We start from the raw sequence: 23,521 nt of genomic DNA, 5'->3' as shown, positions 1-23,521 counted from the left end.
GCTAGCAGACGGCAAATAAGCTCTTTGCCCTCAGCTACCGAAAAGCAGACGGCAAAGAAACGGCAGACGGCAAAATAGGCCTTTTCCATCTGCCGGCTCTTTGCCGTCAGCTGGCTGACGGCAAAGAGAGAGGTGGCCCCCACCCCCCGCATGTTTAGAAAAAACTTAATGCCAGACGACAAAGAGAGATAAAGGCGGACGGCAAAGAGAGAGGTGGCCCCCACCCCCCGCATGTTTAGAAAAAACTTAACGCCAGACGACAAAGAGAGATAAAGGCGGACGGCAAAGAGCGGCGGACGGCAAAGAGCAGACTAACTAACGGCCCCCACCCCCGCCCGTTACTCTCTCTTCTCTCCCTCTCTCCTCCCCGACGCCCCGCCACACGATCCCCATGTTGGGGAACGTTGCAGAAAACAAAAAATTTCCTACTCGTTTCACCAAGATCCATCTAGGAGTTCATCTAGCAACGAGTGATCGGATTGCATCTACATACCTTTGTAGATCACGCGCGGAAGCGTTCAAAGAACGGGGATGAGGAAGGCGTACTCGACGTGATCCAAATCACCGATGACCAGCGCCGAACGGACGGCACCTCCGCGTTCAACACACGTACGGGACGGGAGACGTCTCCTCCTTCTTGATCCAGCAAGGGGGAAGGAGAGGTTGATGAAAATCCAGCAGCACGACGGCGTGGTGGTGGATGCAGGGCGTCACAGTAGCAGGGCTTCGCCTATGCTACAAGAGGGAGACGTAACAGGGAGAGAGGGAGGCGCCAGGGGCTGGTGTATGAAGTCCCTCCTCTCCCCCACTATATATAGGGGTGCCAGGGGGGGCGCCGGCCCTAGTATATGGCATCTACTAGGGGGGGCGGCGGCCAAGGGGAGGTTTCCCTCCCCCCCAAGGCACCTAGGGGTGCCTTCCACCACATGGACTCTTCCATGGTGGAAACCCTAGGCGCATGGGCCTAGTGGGGCTGGTGCCCTTGGCCCATGTAGGCCAAGGCGCACCCCCTACAGCCCATGTGGCCCCACCCGGTGGGCCCCCGGGACCCCTCCGGTGGTCCCGGTACAATACCGATAACCCCGAAACTTGTCCCGATGGCCGAAACAGCACTTCCTATATATAATTCTTTACCTCCGGACCATTCCGGAACTCCTCGTGACGTCCGGGATCTCATCCGGGACTCCGAACAACATTCGGGTTTCTGCATATACATATCTTCACAACCCTAGCGTCACCGAACCTTAAGTGTGTAGACCCTACGGGTTCGGGAGACAAGCAGACATGACCGAGACGACTCTCCGGTCAATAACCAACAGCGGGATCTGGATACCCATGTTGGCTCCCACATGCTCCACGATGATTTCATCGGATGAACCACGATGTCGAGGATTCAATCAATCCCGTATGCAATTCCCTTTGTCAATCGATATGTTACTTGCCCGAGATTTGATCGTCGGTATCCCAATACCTCGTTCAATCTCGTTACCAGCAAGTCACTTTACTCATACCGTAATGCATGATCCCGTGACCAGACACTTGGTCACTTTGAGCTCATTATGATGATGCATTACCGAGTGGGCCCAGTGATACCTCTCTGTCATACGGAGTGACAAATCCCAGTCTTGATCCATGTCACCCAACAGACACTTTCGAAGATACCCGTAGTAGACCTTTATATTCACCCAGTTACGTTGTGACGTTTGGCATACCCAAAGCACTCCTACGGTATCCGGGAGTTACATGATCTCATGGTCTAAGGAAAAGATACTTTGACATTGGAAAACTCTAGCAAACGAACTATACGATCTTGTGCTATGTTTAGGATTGGGTCTTGTCCATCACATCATTCTCCTAATGATGTGATCTCGTTATCAATAACATCCAATGTCCATAGTCAGGAAATCATGACTATCTGTTGATCAACGAGCTAGTCAACTAGAGGCTTACTAGGGACATGTTGGTGTCTGTTATTCACACATGTATTACGATTTCCGGATAACACAATTATAGCATGAATAAAGACAATTATCATGAACAAGGAAATATAATAATAATGCTTTTATTATTGCCTCTAGGGCATATTTCCAACAGTCTCCCACTTGCACTAGAGTCAATAATCTAGTTACATTGTGATGAATCAAACACCCATGGAATTCTGGTGTTGATCATGTTTTGCTCTAGGGAGAGGTTTAGTCAACGGATCTGCTATATTCAGGTCCGTATGTACTTTACAAATCTCTATGTCTCCATCTTGAACATTTTCACGAATGGAGTTGAAGCGACGCTTGATGTGCCTTGTCTTCTTGTGAAACCTGGGCTCCTTGGCAAGAGCAATAGCTCCAGTGTTGTCACAGAAGAGCTTGATCGGCCCCGACGCATTGGGTATGACTCCTAGGTCGGTGATGAACTCCTTCACCCATATTGCTTCATGTGCTGCCTCCGAGGCAGCCATGTACTCCGCTTCACATGTAGATCCCGCCACGACGCTTTGCTTGCAACTGCACCAGCTTACTGCCCCTCCATTCAAAATATACACGTATCCGGTTTGTGACTTAGAGTCATCTAGATCTGTGTCGAAGCTAGCGTCGACGTAACCCTTTACGACGAGCTCTTCGTCACCTCCATAAACGAGAAACATTTCCTTAGTCCTTTTCAGGTACTTCAGGATATTCTTGACCGCTGTCCAGTGTTCCTTGCCGGGATTACTTTGGTACCTTCCTACCAAACTTACGGCAAGGTTTACATCAGGTCTGGTACACAGCATGGCATACATAATAGAACCTATGGCTGATGCATAGGGGATGACACTCATCTCTTCTATTTCTTCTGCCGTGGTCGGACATTGAGTTGAGCTCAATTTCATTCCTTGTAACACAGGCAGGAACCCCTTCTTAGACTGATCCATATTGAACTTCTTCAATATCTTATCAAGGTATGTGCTTTGTGAAAGACCTATGAGGCGTCTCGATCTATCTCTATAGATCTTGATGCCTAATATATAAGCAGCTTCTCCAAGGTCCTTCATTGAAAAACTCTTATTCAAGTAGGCCTTGATGCTGTCCAAGAGTTCTATATCATTTCCCATCAAAAGTATGTCATCTACATATAGTATGAGAAATGCTACAGAGCTCCCACTCACTTTCTTGTAAACGCAGGCTTCTCCATAAGTCTGCGTAAACCCAAACGCTTTGATCATGTCATCAAAGCGAATGTTCCAACTCCGAGATGCTTGCACCAGCCCATAAATCGAGCGTTGGAGCTTGCATACCTTGTCAGCATTCTTAGGATCGACAAAACCTTCCGGCTGTATCATATACAATTCTTCCTTAAGGAAACCATTAAGGAATGCCGTTTTGACGTCCATTTGCCATATCTCATAATCGTAGAATGCGGCAATTGCTAACATGATTCGGACGGACTTTAGCTTCGCTACCGGTGAGAAAGTCTCATCGTAGTCAACCCCTTGAACTTGTCGATAACCCTTAGCGACAAGTCGAGCTTTATAGATGGTCACATTACCATCCGCGTCTGTCTTCTTCTTAAAGATCCATTTATTTTCTATGGCTCGCCGCTCAACGGGCAAGTCAGTCAAAGTCCATACTTTGTTTTCATACATGGATCCTATCTCGGATTTCATGGCTTCTAGCCATTTGTCGGAATCCGGGCCCGCCATCGCTTCTTCATAGTTCGAAGGTTCACCGTTGTCTAACAACATGATTTCCAAGACAGGGTTGCCGTACCACTCTGGTGCGGAAGGTGTCCTTGTGGACCTTCGAATTTCAGTAGGAGCTTGACCAGAAGTATCTTGATCATTATCATTAACTTCCTCTCTAGTCGGTGCAGGCACCTCAGGAACATTTTCTTGAGTTGTGCCAGTTTCCGGTTCAAGAGGTAATACTTCATCAAGCTCTACTTTCCTCCCACTTACTTCTTTCGAGAGAAACTCTTTCTCCAGAAAGAGTCCGTTCTTGGCAACAAAGATCTTGCCTTCGGATCTTAGGTAGAAGGTATACCCAATAGTTTCTTTAGGGTATCCTATGAAGACGCATTTTTCCGACTTGGGTTCGAGCTTCTCAGGTTGAAGTTTCTTGACATAAGCATCGCATCCCCAAACTTTTAGAAACGACAGCTTAGGTTTCTTCCCAAACCATAATTCATACGGTGTCATCTCAACGGATTTCGACGGAGCCCTATTTAAAGTGAATGTGGCAGTCTCTAAAGCATAGCCCCAAAAGGATAGCGGTAAATCGGTAAGAGACATCATAGATCGCACCATATCCAATAGAGTGCGATTATGACGTTCGGACACACCGTTACGCTGAGGTGTTCCAGGAGGCGTGAGTTGTGAAACTATTCCACATTTTCTTAAGTGTGCACCAAATTCGTGACTCAAGTATTCTCCTCCATGATCTGATCGTAGAAACTTGATTTTCCTGTCACGTTGATTTTCAACCTCACTCTGAAATTCCTTGAACTTTTCAAAGGTTTCAGACTTGTGTTTCATTAAGTAGACATACCCATATCTACTCAAGTCATCAGTGAGGGTGAGAACATAACGATAGCCACCGCGAGCCTCAACACTCATTGGACCGCACACATCAGTATGTATGATTTCCAATAAGTTGGTTGCTCGCTCCATTGTTCCTGAGAACGGAGTCTTGGTCATTTTACCCATGAGGCATGGTTCGCACGTGTCAAATGATTCATAATCAAGAGACTCTAAAAGTCCATCTGCATGGAGTTTCTTCATGCGTTTGACACCTATGTGACCAAGGCGGCAGTGCCACAAGTATGTGGGACTATCATTATCAATCTTACATCTTTTGGTACTCACACTATGAATATGTGTAGCAATACGCTCGAGATTCATTAGGAATAAACCATTCACCATAGGAGCATGACCATAAAACATATCTCTCATATAAATGGAACAACCATTATTCTCAGATTTAAATGAGTAGCCATCTCGAATTAAACGAGATCGCGATACAATGTTCATGCTCAAAGCTGGCACTAAATAACAGTTATTGAGGTTTAAAACTAATCCCGTAGGTAAATGTAGAGGCAGCGTGCCGACGGCGATCACATCAACCTTGGAACCATTCCCGACACGCATCGTCACCTCGTCCTTCGCCAGTCTCCGTTTATTCCGCAGCTCCTGTTGTGAGTTACAAATATGAGCAACGGCACCGGTATCAAATACCCAGGAGTCACTACGAGTACTGGTAAGGTACACATCAATTACATGTATATCAAATATACCTTTTGTTTTGCCGGCCTTCTTGTCTGCTAAGTACTTAGGGCAGTTCCGCTTCCAGTGACCGCTTCCCTTGCAATAAAAGCACTCAGTCTCGGGCTTGGGTCCATTCTTTGGCTTCTTCCCGGCAGCTTGCTTGCCGGGCGCGGCAACCTCCTTGCCGTCCTTCTTGAAGTTCTTTTTACCCTTGCCTTTCTTGAACTTAGTGGTTTTATTGACCATCAACACTTGATGTTCCTTCTTGACTTCTACCTCCGCAGATTTCAGCATAGAGAACAACTCAGGAATGGTCTTTTGCATCCCCTGCATGTTGAAGTTCATCACAAAGCTCTTGTAGCTTGGTGGAAGCGACTGGAGGATTCTGTCAATGACCGCATCATCCGGGAGATTAACTCCCAGCTGAGACAAGCGGTTATGTGACCCAGACATAGTGAGTATGTGCTCACTGACAGAACTATTTTCCTCCATCTTACAGCTGAAGAACTTATTGGAGACTTCATATCTCTCGATCCGGGCATGAGCTTGAAAAACCATTTTCAGCTCTTCGAACATCTCATATGCTCCATGTCTCTCAAAACGCTTTTGGAGCCCCGGCTCTAAGCTGTAAAGCATGCCGCACTGAACGAGGGAGTAGTCGTCAACACGTGTCTGCCAAGCGTTCATAACGTCTTGGTTCTGTGGGACGGGTGGATCACCTAGCGGTGCTTGTAGGACATAATCTTTCTTGGCAGCTATGAGGATGATCCTCAGGTTCCGGACCCAGTCCGTATAGTTGCTGCCATCATCTTTCAGCTTGGTTTTCTCTAGGAACGCGTTGAAGTTGAGGACTACGTTGGCCATTTGATCTACAAGACATATTGCAAAGATTTTAGACTAAGTTCATGATAATTAAGTTCATCTAATCAAATTATTAATGAACTCCCACTTAGATTAGACATCCCTCTAGTCATCTAAGTATTACATGATCCGAGTTAACTAGACCGTGTCCGATCATCACGTGAGACGGACTAGTCAACGTCGGTGAACATCTTCATGTTGATCGTATCTTCTATACGACTCATGCTCGACCTTTCGGTCTTCTGTGTTCCGAGGCCATGTCTGTACATGCTAGGCTCGTCAAGTTAACCCTAAGTGTTTTGCATGTGTAAAACTGTCTTACACCCGTTGTATGTGAACATAAGGATCTATCACACCCGATCATCACGGCGTGCTTCGAAACGACGAACTTTAGCAACGGTGCACAGTTAGGGGAGAACACTTCTTGAAATTGTTATGAGGGATCATCTTATTTACTACCGTCGTTCTAAGTAAACAAGATGCAAAACATGATAAACATCACATGCAATCAAATAATAAACGTGACATGATATGGCCAATATCACATAGCTCCTTTGATCTCCATCTTGGGGCTCCATGATCATCTTGTCACCGGCTTGACACCATGATCTCCATCATCATGATCTCCATCATCGTGTCTCCATGAAGTTGCTCGCCAACTATTACTTCTACTACTATGGCTAACGCGTTTAGCAATAAAGTAAAGTAATTTACATGGCGATTCTTGATGACACGCAGGTCATATAAAAGAATAAGGACAACTCCTATGGCTCCTGCCGGTTGTCATACTCATCGACATGCAAGTCGTGATTCCTATTACAATAGCATGAACATCTCATACATCACCTATAGATCATTCATCATTCATCACAACTTTGGCCATATCATATCACAAACCACTTGCTGCAAAAACAAGTTAGACGTCCTCTAATTGTTGTTGCAAGTTTTACGTGGCTGAATTAGGGTTCTAGCAAGAACGTCTTCTTACCTACGTTAAAGCCACAACGTGATTTGTCAACTTCTATTTACCCTTCATAAGGACCCTGTTCATCGAATCCGCTCCAACTAAAGTGGGAGAGACAGACACCCGCCAGCCACCTTATGCAACTAGTGCATGTTAGTCGGTGGAACCGGTCTCACGTAAGCGTACGTGTAAGGTTGGTCCGGGCCGCTTCATCCCACAATACCGCTGAAGTAAGATAAGACTAGTGGCGGCAAGAAAGTTGACAAATCTACGCCCACAACAAATTGTGTTCTACTCGCGCAAGAAGAACTACGCATAGACCTAGCTCTGATACCACTGTTGGTGAACGTTGCAGAAAACAAAAAATTTCCTACTCGTTTCACCAAGATCCATCTAGGAGTTCATCTAGCAACGAGTGATCGGATTGCATCTACATACCTTTGTAGATCACGCGCGGAAGCGTTCAAAGAACGGGGATGAGGAAGGCGTACTCGACGTGATCCAAATCACCGATGACCAGCGCCGAACGGACGGCACCTCCGCGTTCAACACACGTACGGGACGGGAGACGTCTCCTCCTTCTTGATCCAGCAAGGGGGAAGGAGAGGTTGATGAAGATCCAGCAGCACGACGGCGTGGTGGTGGATGCAGGGCGTCACAGTAGCAGGGCTTCGCCTATGCTACAAGAGGGAGACGTAACAGGGAGAGAGGGAGGCGCCAGGGGCTGGTGTATGAAGTCCCTCCTCTCCCCCACTATATATAGGGGTGCCAGGGGGGCGCCGGCCCTAGTAGATGGCATCTACTAGGGGGGCGGCGGCCAAGGGGAGGTTTCCCTCCCCCCCCCAAGGCACCTAGGGGTGCCTTCCACCACATGGACTCTTCCATGGTGGAAACCCTAGGCGCATGGGCCTATAGGGGCTGGTGCCCTTGGCCCATATAGGCCAAGGCGCACCCCCTATAGCCCATGTGGCCCCCCGGGGCAGGTGGCCCCACCCTGTGGGCCCCCGGGACCCCTCCGGTGGTCCCGGTACAATACCGATAACCCCGAAACTTGTCCCGATGGCCGAAACAGCACTTCCTATATATAATTCTTTACCTCCGGACCATTCTGGAACTCCTCGTGACGTCCGGGATCTCATCCGGGACTCCGAACAACATTCGGGTTTCTGCATATACATATCTTCACAACCCTAGCGTCACCGAACCTTAAGTGTGTAGACCCTACGGGTTCGGGAGACAAGCAGACATGACCGAGACGACTCTCCGGTCAGTAACCAACAGCGGGATCTGGATACCCATGTTGGCTCCCACATGCTCCACGATGATTTCATCGGATGAACCACGATGTCGAGGATTCAATCAATCCCGTATGCAATTCCCTTTGTCAATCGATATGTTACTTGCCCGAGATTCAATCGTCGGTATCCCAATACCTCGTTCAATCTCGTTACCTGCAAGTCACTTTACTCGTACCGTAATGCATGATCCCGTGACCATACACTTGGTCACTTTGAGCTCATTATGATGATGCATTACCGAGTGGGCCCAGTGATACCTCTCCGTCATACGGAGTGACATATCCCAGTCTTGATCCATGTCACCCAACAGACACTTTCGAAGATACCCGTAGTAGACCTTTATAGTCACCCAGTTACGTTGTGACGTTTGGCATACCCAAAGCACTCCTACGGTATCCGGGAGTTACACGATCTCATGGTCTAAGGAAAAGATACTTTGACATTGGAAAACTCTAGCAAACGAACTATACGATCTTGTGCTATGTTTAGGATTGGGTCTTGTCCATCACATCATTCTCCTAATGATGTGATCTCGTTATCAATGACATCCAATGTCCATAGTCAGGAAATCATGACTATCTGTTGATCAACGAGCTAGTCAACTAGAGGCTTACTAGGGACATGTTGGTGTCTGTTATTCACACATGTATTATGATTTCCGGATAACACAATTATAGCATGAATAAAGACAATTATCATGAACAAGGAAATATAATAATAATGCTTTTATTATTGCCTCTAGGGCATATTTCCAACACAACCAATACGTCAGGATCGCAGACGGCGACCCTGTGAAGCTAGCTAGGATGTTGGAGATACAGTCTTGGTTTGACAACAAGGACCAACTAGCGGCGACGGCGACATCCATGGCCAAATATCTGCAACAAAGCGAAAAGGCGGCGATACTCCTGGAGGGAGTCGCGCCGGAGTACATAGAGCTGCTCCTCTGGGCCATGGAGCAAACAGATTCACCGAATCCGATCATGAGGGGCGGTGGTGGGAGTATCGATCCCAGATGGAGCATCCACCAGAGTTTGAAGGATCGAGCATCTACAGGGTGCCGTTTGTGAGGGTGTCCTGCCAGAGTGAGTCGGTGGAGTCTTTGTCGACCGAACCCAACTGCAAGAGGAGAAAAGCAGTTGGCCCGACGACGCTTCCCCGCCATCGTCTCCCTTGCCGTTCACATAGTCTCACGGGGCGGCTGTCTGCCGCCGAGGAATAGGAGGGGGCTCCCCCCCCCAGCCCAATAGTCGGGAAGGTTGTGAATTGTCAGGAGGAGCTTAGGGTTGTCAGTATTTGCAGGTTGTGAATTGTGTTTTCTGTTGTGTATTTTGAGAGCACTTTCAGATATGAATGTCTTTTGAATTTCAGATTTGCAGTATTGAGCATATGAAGTATTTTATGAATTTTAGAGATCTATTTTTAGCATATAAAAAATGTAGTTTCATAGGAGTATAAAAGTGCAGACAATGTGATTCTCGGAGAAGAAACTGCAAGTTTCAGTTTCAGATAAGAAACTGCAGGTTCAGTTTCAGATAAGAAACTGCAACTTTCAGAGGCAGAGCATTTATATTAACACGGCCTTTTCAAACAGGGTTAACATCATATTGAAAGTTTTATTCATGGTCGAAAATGGAACTACCAGCCAGTTAACATCATGCTGATCAACATTCATGCATAGCACATCTTCATATGATGCACAATCAAAATACCCACACAATGACGAGTGTGCAAAACACAGAGAAAACGAGGGACGAAGTTTTGGCAAGTGTTGGACGTGGTTTTGGGTTGCCCCGTCTAGGCTTTCATTTTTAACATGCGCAGCCCACGACCTCGGATGAAAGGTCCATAGGCTTGTTTGTATTTTCTTAGGGCCGTCATGTATCGACCGGCCTATGGACCTCCCATCCGAGATTTTATTTTTGTCAGCCCAATTTATGTATTTTTTTGAAGAAAACGCAGAGGTCTGTTCTATTTTTCTATATAAGAATAGGAACGCCAGGTCCAACTTATATTTCCCTTCTAACTATATTATATATATTTAAATTATTTTATATGTTATTATATATTATTTTTATTGTCATCATATATTTAACAGATACTTACATATGTAAGAAAACAATATCCCACATCTTATTAACTTATAAAAATAAATTCTTAACAAATAAAATCCTGGATTGTTTTGGCACGAAAATCCTAGTGATTGTATACAAAAACTTGGTAAGATTTAAGGACAAATGTAACAATATCACTTATTATTTAAATATATTTATAACAAAATATTCAACCCCTTTTTATTTTTTGATAACATTGCTAGCCCAATCCAACATTATAATTAGAATCAGTCCAACAAAATCGTGTATTTCGAGAAAGTGCAAATGGCCTGTAATTTTTTACGAAATAAAATAAATGGGCCGCATGGACACTATGTTATTTGTTCACCCAGCCTAGCTAATGGCTGTAATTCAAAAAAAAGATCAAATTGGCTGTAAATTCTATCACGCAAAAAAAGACTGTAAATTCTAAAAAAATGGGTTGAATACGTGCCACATTTTTTGAGGCTGAAATGTGGGCCAATAGGTCGAAGCCAATGCAAGTCGTTGTCAATTTAGTCAACAAATGATTCTGACATGTTAGCTGTTGGATTTACATCCAACGACCGGCATCCATCTTCAATCTCTCGTCTTCTTCCTCCAACGCCGCCGGGGCCACCTCCCGCCTCCTGCTGCTAGCAGCTCTGCTTAGCACGCTTCGCTATGAAGCGCTACTTCACCGTTGGCCAGACCATCCCTCCACCACTCCACACCTCCTGTTCTTCTCCACCGACTGCCGAACCACACCGCACTAGAACCAGTTAACCCTCGTACACCTCTCCGTCTGTGACTCTACTCCCGCGTCTTCCCATCTCCGGCTCGTTGCTGTCCGGGGCCTCGCCGTCGTCCACCACCTCAGATGCGCTCGGCGCGGCATGGTCAACATGGTCAACGAATGACACCATCGGAAGTAGACTGTGCGTGGAGAGGCTGACAGCTGGGTCCACGGCCGCACATAAGGAAATGCCTCCTTATTACGCGCAAAATAATGATTCCTCCACCTAACATCTGGGACCCACTGGAAGGGCCTCTGTATTTTGCGAAAATAACGTGCCCCCCGCTGACATGTCGAACCCACCAGCTATCTTCGCATAAAAAAAGAATATTCCCCCTGTCAGCTGGAACCCAGCATAGTGGGAGGCTGACTTGTGGGCCTACCAAGTTGACGGGGACGGAGGGCTTTGTCAACTTAGTCAATATGAACGATTCTAGCTCCTGTTACCGTACGATGTTCATCCAACGGCGGTAGTGCTTCTTCAACCTCTGGTCTTCTTGCTCCAGCCGCCCAAACCAGCGACGGTCGTGTCGCGTGCTCCTGCCTCCCGTGGCCGGCTGTGATGCCGTCGAGGCCTCACCGCCCCCTACTACTCCCACCGCTGGCCAGGCCATCCCTCTACTCACCCACACCCCTATTATTCTGCGGCGACAGCAACCTCACACCGCAGCCGACCCAGTGAACCCTCGTACTCCTCTTCACGTGGGTATCCACTACTGCGTCTTCCTCGGCTCCAAGTCGTCCCCTTCCTAGTCCTCGCCGTCGTCCACCGCCGTGGTGCTCTCGGCGCGGCGTGGTCAACATGGTCAAGAAATGACTTCCATCGGACGTGGACTGTACGTGGAGAGGCTGACAGCTGGGTCCACGGCCGCAGCAAGGAAGTGCCTCCTTATTACGCGCAAAATAATGCTTCCTCCACCTGACAGCGGGGACCCACCGGACGGGCCACCGTATTTCACAAAAAAAAATGTTTCCCCTGACTGTTGGGACCCATCAGCTATATCTTCGCACGCAAGGAAGTGCGTTCGGGCAAAAAAAACGATTCGCCCCCCTGACTGCTGGGACCCACCAGCTACATCTTCGCACGCAAGGAAGTGCGTCCGGGCAAAAAAAACAATTCGCCCCCTGACTGCTGGGACCCATCAGCTACATCTTCGCACGCAAGGAAGTGCCTGACAGTCGGGACCCACCTGGTCGAACCATATGTAGCGTTGTCATTTTGTTTGCGAACGTGTACATACATATATACTAGTGGATGTAGAGGCGCACACGTGTCGTAGTAGAGGCGCACACGTGTCGTAGTAGAGGCGCGCACGTAGCATGTACACGTACGTACAGTGGCCAGGGTGCAAGAAAGAAAATACGGCCATGTATGTGTACATACGGGCGGGGTCTCGAACGCCTACTCACGCATACGTACAGCCAGGGTTCGTGTACATGGTTGGGTCGGAACGGAGAAACAGCGTCGTCGTCGTGTTCATGGGGAGGCAACGGAATGCGTTGTGTTCATGGGGAGGCAACGGAATGCGTCGTGTTCATCGGGAGGCAACGGAACGCGTGGGAGCCAACCGGCTGGGTCGGAACGGAATGCGTGGTCGTGTTCATCGGGAGGGCTTGGATGGAACAGACGATGGAAATGAGGCCTGGCGTACCGCAGAACGGAGGAAACGGCCTTGTGTTCGACCAGCCACGTTCGAAACGGGATCCTGTTCATCGGGAGGGGTCTGGCGTACCGCAAACAGACGAAACGGACCTCCTACGGTCGAAACGGGGGGTCCTGTTGATCGGGAGGGGTGTGGCATACCGCAAAACGGACGAAACAGACCTCCTACGGTCGAAACGGGGGTCCTGTTGATCGGGAGGGGTGTGGCGTACCGTAAAACGGACGAAACGGACCTCCTACGGTCGAAACGGGGGTCCTTTTCATCGGGAGGGGTGTGGCGTACCGCAAAACGGGACTCCACGGGATACTGTTCATCTCCACTGTCGACCTCCTCCAGCCTCCACGGGCTCCTGTTCATCCAGCCTCCACCATGCGCTACTCCATCGGCTATTGTTCAACCACCCCTCCACGGGCACCCCTCCACCGTCTACTGTTCATCCAGCCCTCCACACCATGGGGTCCTGTTCAACCACCCCTCCACGGGCACCCCTCCACCGTCTACTGTTCATCCAGCCCTCCACACCACGGGGTCCTGTTCATCCAGAGGCAACGCCATCGCTCACTGTTCATCCAACCCCCCCCCCCCCCCCCGGAAACGCTCACTGTTCATCCAATCGATCGGCTTCAGTTAGCAGTAGTAACGAAGGAATCACTCGATCGGGTTCAGTTAACAACCATCGATCGATCGCTCGGGTTTAGTAACGCGTAGCCTGCAGTGCAATCGCTCGGGTTCAGTTAGAGCCAACGCCTCGCACACACGCGCGTACGTGTACGAGAGAAACGCGCATCGCTCGGCCCCCGACCTCCCACCGTAACCGGGAACTCTCCAAAATTTTCCTCCCCCTCGCTTCTACCACGATTTTTCCGTCATGGACGACCCAAAGAATGTCATGCAGCTGCGTCTCCGGCCCGCCCAGGACGAAAAGTCCATTTTCTGTCATGACTTTTTTTCATAGAAGTAGGAGCCCACCACATCTATGATGATACCGGGTTTTGTCACAATTATCGTCATAGAAGTGCCATATGTATGACAGAAAAAAATTCGTTCGACCCAAAATATCACGGATGTGTCGTTTTTTTGTAGTGCGAGCTTGTGGAGGCAGAGCGGGTGATCTCCTCCTACAGGGACGTCATCGTGCTCTCCGACGACGAGGAGCACAATGGCACCGACGCCGGCGAGAATGGCAGCGGCAAGGATGAGGAGGAGTTCAACATTGAATAGTGGCAGCGCATCTTCCCCGACTCCGGCGACGACGCCACATGCCTGGACCCCAGGGGCGGTTGGATCTCGCGGGAGGATTGGCTCGCCCTCTAGAAGGGTGGCAATGATGATGATGTATAGTTTTAATTAAAATTCATGTTTACTTTTAAATCAAATGGTTATGTACATTATGTGTAGTTTCGGTTCTTTAAATCGAATCTAGGTTGAACTCATGAAGATTTTTTTTACTCCGTTAAATTTAAGAGTTCGGCTAGGTCCGACTAGTGCAGTAAAAATCCTCCACTAAGGTTTGCTCGGTCAGATCCTCCTCTATTTTGTAGGGGTTCGGTTAGAGTTGGCCTTATAAAGTTTATAGAGGGAGTATATATGAACAAGATTCAAATGAATTCCCAATTTTATTTTATTTTCTAAATTCCTGACCATATGCGAACACAAATTTAGATTTAGAATCCCAGTACTGCCCAGTTTATTTATACGAAAATTTTATTTATATCCAAATAATTCGATCCAATATAAAAATAAAATGGTTGGCACCAAAGCTTTGCATGAATGTCCGGTCAATGCCATTCACTTAGAGAAATCTGTAGCCTACAGGAACATCTATCAACCGCGTCAAAAAGTTCACCGACCAATGTAGTCATTGTGTATCTCATATCCAACCAACAAGCATGTGGTCTTCATATGGCAATTACATTATGACCTGGCTTTGTATGGTTGTTGTACAAGATCTACTTAAGTGCAGTTCCATTCATCTTCCTATAAACTAGATGACCCGTTGCGCCGATGGCGCAAGGGGCGAGAGTAAGGCAAGTATGGAAAGAGTGAACCTAAATATATTTAGGGGCAGATTGGTACACATGGATCATTCATGATAGAATATGATATTAGGAGCTTATGATAGAATGTTTACAATGCTATTGGGAAGTAAGGTAGAAAGGGGGCGATTCATCTCATAGGCTTTATGCTTGTTGGACCATCGGCGCTGCGATTGTTCATAGTGGCTGGGGTTGAATGTTCTCATTGTTCATAACAGAAATCCCTTCAACATCATCATCCAGGCTCCATTAGTACTTGTGCAGATTGTTCAGCGTTGTTGTCAAATAACTGATGATTGAAGCAGAGGAAAGCAGCAACGATAGAAAATCATACGTAAGATCAATAGATGGATGTGCTGCCGGGTAATAATAACTGGGGTTACATAGGTTATAATATCACCGGCAGTTGTACAAAAGCAACGTATGGCATCGTCGGCAACCACAGGTAAGGTTCATCTTATCATAGAGGCAAATTAGATCTTCTTAAGACGACAGGCTATGCATGCAAAAGGCATGGGTTGCTGTAGATGGTCCGTCTAGAGGACATGGACGATGAGTCAGGCGGTGCTCTGCGGTAACCTTGAAACAAAAGGCGCAGATACATCCTTCATGGATGTTTGCACGGTGGCGGAACTCCGACCAGTTTCTGGTTATTGTGGCTCTCTTGTCTGTTCCCAGCATGATACGACAACTGGTGTGCAGACTGCTGTTTGCGAGCTTGACCTTGAGTGTGTCATCATCTGGTTCGATGTACTCTTTCAGCTTTCTTTGGTGTAGTGGACCTGAAAATACTGGCATGCGAGAGGAATTAATTGAGTAGATTGCAGAGTGTCATTTGGCTTTGAGTAAAAAGCTTCAAATGTACAGTTTAAATATAGTTGTTTCTGTATGTATGGCACTCTAGTGAAGGAGAACAAATATAGAGGACCTCTGTAGAGACCAATGTGTACTCATTACAGAATTAGTTCACGAAAAGTAAGTTGACACCAATGGAATACAATTGTATCACTTCACATACAGCAAGAAGAGCAGAAATGAGTAAGCAAATAAACATCCGCTCAAGGAGACCAGATCCAATTAGCTAAACAGCTGTAGCATAGATAGACCGTAGTATTTTCTTTACCTCGCCTATTTCTGGCATCAAAGTCCTCTGCCCTCACCCCCTCTCCAAGCAGCAAGGACACAACCAACACCAGCAAAGGACCTGTGAAAGGCAAGGAAAAAGAGCGATACACCCTGGCCTTAACCAATCCAACATAAGAAATGCAGACAGCTAACCAAGGAAGAACACCTAATTTTGAGTGTGTTTTATTGCTAATCTAGATCAAACATCGGTAAAGCAAAAATCTTAAACATTAAATCAAAGCAATTAATAGAAAGTAAATGCTAAACAGGGGAACCATAGCTTGATGCGGAAATTAGAGATATTAGATTTTAACACTCCACAAGCTGTGGGCATGATCTGAAAATTAGGACTAACATATAATTATGAACACACATATATCACACTTGCAAAGGGAGACAAAGTGCAATTATAATTATGAACACGCACATATAACTACGTGACACATGGAAACCGCAGCAGCAAAGAAAAAACATGGCTGATTGGTTTATAAAATATAGCTTCAACGAAGTCTGCATTTATACATGGATATAACACTACTCAAATGTACAAATCTGGCATCAACAATAGAGCTTCACAAGTAGCCTCAAAGATTTCTTTAGTTTCCATTGCCAGCAATGTAAGCGGTAATATAGTTATGAAGAAACAAATGCTGCATTGTAAAAACAGAGCATCTCAAAAAGAAAAAGAATGAATAGGTGACATCAAACCTACAACAAATATATACCAACTATTGCCGGTTGATTTACTCACTAATCAGCAAAATGTACTTATATTTGAGGTTCTAGATTAAAAAAAAGCTTGAGAAAAAGCTAACAATACACATGAGAAGTTGAACAAAAAGGATAGAAGGAAGCGATAGAAGTATACCTTAAATCGAATAGCTTAATTGAGTATCTTGGCCAACCCTTTGTACCTCTCATATGTAGTTCTGAGGCAAAGAACGGAGAATAATCATTTGAATTGAGTGCACAATTGTAGACCTGAATGGAAGAGGAATGGTCAAGCACGACATAGTAGAGTAGGATAGTGAAAGCTAGAAATATGTCCTTACAACGATGGAGACGTGCTACCAAAACGTAAGTTGGAGGAGATGAGGAGCATACTACATACCGGCAGCCTTCCCGGTGTCAGTCTTGATCACGGACACTGGCCTGATGTAGCCGCCTCCGGCCACCCGCCAACACCCACGATGGACGACGCGTAGCTGATTCCACAAGGAAGACGATCGAGGGCTGTCGCTCACAGCGCCGCTCTTGTCTTGACAGCCGCCGCCACATGTCTAGGGAAACTTTTCTTTCCCTGAACTTGGTGAACCTTTAGCTTGTGTGCCTGAGACACTCTGCAAATGCCAAATGGTATGAGAACAATCACGATTATTTAATGTAAAAGGGAGGTCATTGTATTTACTGGTCTGAAAGTGTTGTATATGATAAAATCAAAATAGCTAGAAGCCTAAAAGTGACCCAACAATACTTTCAACAGGTTGCTATTTCTGCAAGCAGTAGTATGCTTTAACCTCATAAATCAAAACATAACATGTTCAGGGCCAAAAATGTTGACCAAAATAAAGCGGTACCAAGCCTATTTAAATTCATGACCGGTGCAGCCTCCTAGCTTAATAAATATATTGTTGTCAACAAAAGGTAGAGCAGTCCCTTTGGAAAGGGCAAAAAGGAATAAAAGCACGGTTAAAATATAGACCATTCATGCCCTCTCTCAACAATTTCTGCATCTCATCATAACTAAAACCTGATTCGCATCTAATCAGAACTAAAAACCAGTTAACACCTCGATCAATGCCAGCATTTAAAATCTAAACACCCTACAATCCTGTAATGCAACAACAAAGAAATCTGAATAGTGGCAAGTACTACTTACGTTTGTTCTCCTTCATTCCCCGGCATGTCCTCTCTTCTGCCTCCCTATCCTACAATACAACAACCAAGAAATAGAGCAACTAATCATAAGCGCGTAGCAATACGACCAGAAAGATTGGGCTCAATTGAACTAATAGTAAGCAGGAGGCACAACGAAGATCAAGAATTTACAGGCATCTTGTGCAAACATGCAACATAGCACCATTGCAGCACTGCCACAAGTATCGACCACTCATTACAATATCATGACAGAATGCTCGTGTGGCCATTCTTATTCCAAGATATGCCACATCCTTCTATGTGGCATATTCTAATGCAAGTATGGACCAAGATATGTTCTAATTACTTGCCAGCACTCCAAGATAATTAGAGAACATGCAAGTATGGACCAGAGAATCGATTATATGTGCAAGCACAAAAGATAGTGGATACCCAGCCAATTAGCTAAAACTGTAAAAAAAACAATTAAACACCTGACTATACTTCCACTGAAACTATTGCAGCATAAGTAGTTCTTATCTCTTGGTCTGCACCAATGGACCCAAGGTATCATGCTCTTGTGTTAGAGAATACCATGTTTTCTTTTTTATTCTTTGTTTATCTTGGCATGTGAAATACAATTCACCACTTTGTACTCTGACCTGTTTTGCCCATACACCAAAAGCACCAGAAGGCTAAGATAAACAAAAAACAGGAGGCAACAATTAATTAAAAAAAACAGAGGATGTGCTAATGAATTAGAAGTAAACATTTGGAAATATCCCTAATGGTAAATCTATCACGAGAAGTTTCTTACATTCTTTGTAGCATTTTTTGGAGAGCATCAAACATGTAATCAAATAATGGGGCAGCAGATCAACACCCCCTGCGTAAACAAACAGCCACCCCTGCCAGTACTGCAAAAGAAATCAAGTAACTGTGATAAGCACTGAAATAACCATAGAATATTTGAACAATTAGCATGGCGACCATGCTCATTTCGGAAAGTACATCCTACAATCTACCTGTGCACCACAATGGGCAATCGCAAGCCCCAACTCATGCAATCCTACAATCCAGGTCTGCACAAAAAAACAATCATCATGAACAAAAGGAAATGAAAACATGAACGCGGCAAGGTCGATAAGCTAAACCAATACAACTATACATTAGCCCACTCGGGCGTATACATCGCTAACAACCATAGCAATATATTTGCAAAGAAGAAACATAATAATAGATCAATAATTCTTTCTTCGTCCTTCATGGCTTTTATGTGTGTGTCCTTCACGGGATTATCTTACAGAAGAGAGGTATAAATGGCTCTCTTTGCTAGTTCATTTGTTACCATGAGTTTGAGTTCTTCAAAATACCTGTTGCCAAACAATCAGTTAGGAAACTACTCTGCAAGATATGAGTACAAAGAAACCAGACTATCAGATTCAGTTGGCCACTCGGTTCCTGCCAATGCGCTCCATTAGCTACTGAGAAGATCGGTTCAATTGAAGGAAGCTTTCTAGCAGCAACATGGCTAAAACCATACGTGATTGCAAGCACACAGGTTTGCTTAGTACAGATCAATTGAACCGTTCTTCAAATCCCCTGATTAATTTAACCCACACTAAAGAACGACTCTCTTAGGCTTGCCCGTAATGAAACTAAGCTAAACAAAATCCTTTGATTAATCCGAAACAGCCATCAAGCCAGCGCAATCCAAAGTTCCAACAAACAGCAACAAAAGGAGACACGGAGAGAAAGAGGTAGGTGGATTTGAGTCATCACCAAGTCACCATGAACTGGACGAGCTCGCAGTAAGACCGCATGGCATCTGGTCTTGCAACTTGCTCTCACTATGGAAGCTAAAGCATTAAAATGTATACTCCCTCCTTCCATCTATATAGGGCCTAATGTGTTTTTCGAGGCTAACTTTGACCAAATATTAGAGCAACAATATATGACATGCAACTTACACAAAGCACGTCGTTAAATTCGTGTGTGAAAGGAGCTTTCAATGATATATTTTTCACATTGTGCATGTCATGTACTATTAATCTTGTCAATAGTCAAACGCGGTCTTAAAAAATGCATTAGGCCCTATATAGATGGAAGGAGGGAGTATATAATATGTTTGTATCTCTAGCATTACTCAATCTGGAATACTCTGCTTAGCTGGACAGAATGCATACCTATCGCAGACAAATACTACAGGATGACAGGTTCCAAGGATTCCTTGTTATTTACCAATGATCTGACATCACCTTCAGGAATCTTTCCCAGCACAAGTTAGTCCTCTTCAATAAAGCAGAAATATATTGCATCGGATATGGAGCATTGCAGCTTAGAAGCATCCCCTACAAAATACAAATCACTGAGAATTAGAAAATGATAAATCTCAAATTTGCAGTCATAATCAAATTAAAGACAACTAAAGTTAATGTCGCCCTATAATCTCTCTTCTTCTCCATGCCAGTGAAAAATCAACATGAAAAGAATAAGAGTGAGAAGAAAATGAAAGACAATGTGCAATACATCATGATTGGCTAAAACATCGGCTAATCTAGCCAGCCAGAGGCTATATTTGATGACCACAGTTGAACAACTAAACTCAGGTCAACAACAATTAGGTAATTAATTAATTCAGTCCTGATTAAGAAAAAGAGATACAAAGATTTATTACGCAAGGGACTATACAACCAGTAAAGCACCCCTGTATCTGTCCATTAATCCAATCTATTCAAGATTGAGATAATGGAAAATACAAAAAATATCAACATCGAGACCATTTCTCCAAGGAAAGAGAAGCTAACAAATAAGTGGAACTGAACCACCACCTCCTGCTCCTTGCCATCAAACCACTGAATCGTTTGTGGCACAAATAAGCGGAATTAAATCACCACCTCTTTCTTTCATTGCCATCAAACCACATAATTCTTTGTGGTGCAACGCACGATGACTGAAAAAGGAGACCATCACTGCCATGTCGGGAAGCACCCAGATGGGATGGAGTTGATAAGCTGCACCGCGACCACATTTCTTGGGTCTGGATCAAGCCTTGGTCTGGATACAACCAATAAGGCAAAAAAGGGGAAGAGCATGAGAGGGGGGAAGATACCTAAGCGACGGGCAGTTGCCGCTGGACCTCAAGGTCAGCAACCGAGAGCACGATGGACTGCGGCTGCAAGCACCTAGTCCATCAATCTCCACAATACTTGCTGCTTCAGGCCACGACAACCACTGAAAAAAACTGCTTGTCAAATCCAGCAATAAACAACAAAAGAGGCAATTCAAAGGTATATAATGCCTTCGTCCCTGAACAAAGGTCAACTTCAGATTGATGTTAAAAACTTTTGAAACTTTTACCATTAAACACTAATATAAATTTGCTAAACAAAATGATTCTATTTGATTTGTCCTTTTATGGTTATTTCACTTGGTTTGGTCTACATGACAAACGAACAATTAATACCAATGGCACTTCAGACAAATCATTGGTTGAGAAAAATCATGAGTACAGGAAAACGTTAACACACACAATGGAGCGCCTGTATTGCTGTAGTGTATGGTTGGAATATAAAGGTCATGGTAAGAAGGAACTGGGATATATACCTGGTTGCTTTAGCAAGACGCACCTGCTACCACCCTCCGATGTGCCTCCCTCTCCCTGTACAAATTTCTTCAGATTTGCACCTCACCTTTTGCATCAGTATGAAAGAAGAGGAGAGAAGGAGTTAGCGTACCTTCAGAAGGGCCCATGACGCTGCAGCGCCACAACAAGGAAGTGGGGGACCTTGCGCCATAGTCAAATCTCCCCTAAAGCTGAAGCGGCCCACGTCTGATGCATAGGCCAGCATCTTGCTGTTTTCCTCTTCCAGCCGACGACAATGCAGAGGCGTCCCCGGTGGCCTGTGGCGGCGTCTGTCCCCCGCTCCAATCGAGAATCTGGGAGGATATGAGGAGAGATGGTAGCATCCTCGTCGCTCACGGGCGCTCGCTGCCGGCCGCATCAATCACTTCTTCGCCACAACACCGTCCACCTCACCCCCCTGCTCCTCGCACCCGAGCTGAAGACCTCACCGCCGCTGCTCTCCAATGGCGGCAGCCTGCGCCCAATCCAGAACCGCAGCACGTGGCGGCGTAGATCGAGAACGCGGGACGATATGAAGAGGATTGAGGAGACGAGAGGGTGGCGGCCACCGCTGGAGAAGCTCGCCTCCGCGCCCGCACGCCTCGGATCCGACACGGGGCAGAGGAGAGGGGTGGCGACGAGGAGGGACCACCGCTCGGGAGCACAGGCCTGCGCCAAGGTCCGCGGTCTCTGGTGGCGTGGTCATCGGCCACGGCGAGCTGGACGGGCGGGGTGAGCGGCTGGGAAGGGGGCGAGCGGGACGGGCGGAGCGGCGGGGTGAGCGGTCGGGAGATGGGGAGGCGGCTAGGGTTCTACCTTCTACGTTGCACGGGAGCTGCTGGGATTTATACCCAAAGGTGAAATGACTAAAATGCCCTCGGAGGGGCACCTAATTAACAGGCGGTGGCACGAGCGATTTAAAGGCGACGTTGCTACGTTGGTCCTGCCTAGCGGTTCTCCAGGGTTTATAGGTTAAATAATGAAGGGGTGCCTAGTGCTTCTATATTTCACAGATGCTGACTGACTTAAAGTTCAACTCACAATCATATCTTTCAGGGACAATAGAAGAACTAGGACTAGACATGGGAGGCATCGGAGAAGTTCAGATCCTTACTACGAAAAAAGGTTTCCTCCAGCTTTATATTATAAAGCATCCGCACCAAACAACCCACAACAACAGTAGCAGCTCAAGTTCAAGTTCAAGTTCAAGTCAAAAGGAAAAAAGAGAGGCGACAAAACGAAAATAGAAGGTTCCGCTGGGGGCATAGCACAACAAGCCCCTACTAAAGGGAGTCGCGCGGTATGGGGCAGCTGCCGTGAAGATGAGGTGGCGGAGCAGCTACCATCACAGAGCAAACGCCAGCCTGGAGCAGCTGCAGTAGCCCGGGAAGCAGCTAGCCCAAACCAGCCTCTAGAGGCTGCTACCGCTACAGCGATCAGCTCATCAGCTGGAGCCCCACCCACCGCTACATTCGCCGTACTACTAATCCTCCACTGACGGTGTAGCATAATTCATGGCCTCAATAGATCACGCCGAGCCGCAATCTAGGACGATGGCAGATAATGGCGAGCCGGGGCTACCAGTTATTACTAAACCTTCCCCATTTGTATTGTATATCTGTACCTAGAAGGAGAATTGAGGAGTATCTAGAGAAAACAAAGGCGAGGACGAAGCTGCTACCAGTGAGATATTGAAGTAATATTGCTTCTTCGAGCCTTTATGCGGCCAAACATATAATAATATGGTTTACATTAAATATTTAATTTTCTGGTAGAAATGGCAATCGTGTGATTTAATCATTTGCATGAAACTTGTCTTTGGCATGGCGCGATGCGATTCTGGAAAATGTTCATGGTGCTCTATTGTTACCTGGCTTCTAGTGTTGTAATGTCAATAGTCTTCTTCTTTGGTATGATTATTTGTTGTTTTTCATGTACAAAACTCGGTGCTGGAAGAGATTTTCACCTTGCTATACCGAATAGTGTA

General features: G+C 46.1%; 1 long non-coding RNA gene across 5 annotated transcripts; it reads right to left on the bottom strand.

The window, feature by feature from the left end:
• Positions 1-15,246: 15,246 nt before the first annotated feature.
• LOC125543696 (uncharacterized) lies at positions 15,247-22,342 on the bottom strand. 5 transcript variants are annotated; one of them, XR_015611000.1, is made up of 10 exons: positions 21,647-22,342; positions 21,516-21,570; positions 21,022-21,143; positions 20,096-20,260; positions 18,935-18,991; positions 17,932-17,980; positions 17,164-17,392; positions 16,921-17,033; positions 16,051-16,168; positions 15,247-15,718 (listed from the first exon to the last, which is right to left on the bottom strand). It is a non-coding gene; the product is annotated as an uncharacterized LOC125543696 (long non-coding RNA). The 5 variants fall into 5 exon arrangements; XR_015610999.1 differs by having other exon boundaries at positions 16,051-16,131; XR_015611001.1 differs by having other exon boundaries at positions 16,051-16,131; positions 16,921-16,981.
• Between the last annotated feature and the right edge of the window lie 1,179 nt (positions 22,343-23,521).

This window comes from Triticum urartu, chromosome 7A (assembly GCF_056163025.1).
Source record: "Triticum urartu cultivar PI428250 chromosome 7A, HENAU_Tu73, whole genome shotgun sequence".
In the NCBI taxonomy this organism is placed as follows: domain Eukaryota; kingdom Viridiplantae; phylum Streptophyta; class Magnoliopsida; order Poales; family Poaceae; genus Triticum; species Triticum urartu.
This window is presented reverse-complemented; position numbering and strand designations above follow the sequence as displayed.